Here is a 1,655-nt window from a genome sequence, read left to right as displayed (position 1 = left end):
AAGTTGCTCTTTATTGTGGATTTTCAATTGGCCATCCCAAATTAGTTGATCTAAGTGACCGGGTTTTAAAATACCCCTTAGAATTTACTCATCCAAGCAGATCTCAGTACAAGAACACCACAGGCATATGTCCTAAGGTTCAAGCTATTGGTGTCCAACCTTTATTCTTTGTTTTTCTTTGCCATTTTAGGCTTTTTCTTTCCCTTTTTCTTTTTGTTTTTGTTACCAAGGGTTGTTTCATTCTTGATAAGAGTCTTTGTAACAGCAAGCTAACTCACAGTTGAATGAGAATGATATTATGCAACACTTATTTCATGAGTCATGCATTTAATCAAACACATATACCACCACCAATTTCCATTCATACTTATGCAACATTGGATATTTTACTTTTCAATTCAAACCAAACTCTTTTATTTAAGCAAATGGGAAACAAAGCAATATTTAAAGCTAAGTGATGGATACAAGCATTATGCAGACTTATCATTTTTAACAAACAATTTCACTTGCAACTAGATGAACACTTTAGCAAGACATACAATGATTTCCAAATTCAAAACATCACACAGCAGCAAGGGTTAAGTTCAGATACAACCTTTGAAGTTGCAGCCCCTTGATTCTTCCTTCTGTTGTGTTCTCTTTGAGTTGAAATGCATAGTATCTTCAATTGTTGACTCATGTCCTGCATAATCCTCAAAGTTGCTTGCTTCTCAAGCCCTTAATTATATGGTTAGTATGTATAAACTGAGTGTGGTTCTTGGATTGATTTTGGTGTAGGGACACCAAACTTAATTGTTTGCCACTACCTCAGATGTAACAAGTTAACCATAATTGAAACCATGTATCCTTGCTAAAGGTTAATGAGATAAAAGCTAGAAAACAGTTCAACAGTTGAATAATGTGTTTGATTGCTTGGAGCTAGAATCATGCAAGAGGTGAGAATGTATTAAATGATATTTTTGGTGGAACACCAAACTTAGAAATTTTCATTCTCCCTCAAATGGTTTTGGTGTGCAACACCAAACTTAGCTCCTTGCAATGCATACCAATTATTCAACATTTTTATTGAAAAAGCTATGAAAAGAAACTACCTCAGGTTGGGTTACCTCCCAACAAGCGCTCTTTTATTGTCACTAGCTTGACATCTTCATTTTTTTGCTTCAAGAGGGATTCAGGTTCTGGACCTCCTTTTCTTTGTTCCATTGCCCCCCTAGGTACAATTTTGCTCTATGACCATTTGCTGTAAACTGATTCTTTGTTGCTTCATCTAGCAATTCAATACTCCCATAAGAAAAAACCTTAGTCACCAAGTATGGACCAGTCCATTTAGACTTAAGCTTGCCAGGGAATATCTTGAGCCGTGAATTATACAGGAGTACTTGTTGTCCGGGTTTGAACTCTTTCTTCAAAATCTTCCTGTCATGCCATCTCTTAGCTTTCTCCTTGTATATCTTGGTATTTTCATAGGCTTCTAGCCTAAACTCATCTAGCTCATTCAGCTGCAACAATCTTTTCTCTCCTGCTGCTTCAGAATCCAAATTTAGAAGTTTAGTGGCCCAAAAGGCTTTGTGCTCAAGCTCTACAGGGAGATGACAAGATTTGCCATATAACAGTTGAAATGGGGACTTCCCAATAGGAGTTTTAAAAGCTGTTCT

Source organism: Arachis duranensis, chromosome 10, assembly GCF_000817695.3.
Source record: "Arachis duranensis cultivar V14167 chromosome 10, aradu.V14167.gnm2.J7QH, whole genome shotgun sequence".
NCBI lineage: Eukaryota > Viridiplantae > Streptophyta > Magnoliopsida > Fabales > Fabaceae > Arachis > Arachis duranensis.
The sequence above is the reverse complement of the archived record's forward strand: the minus strand, read 5'-3'. Positions refer to the sequence as shown.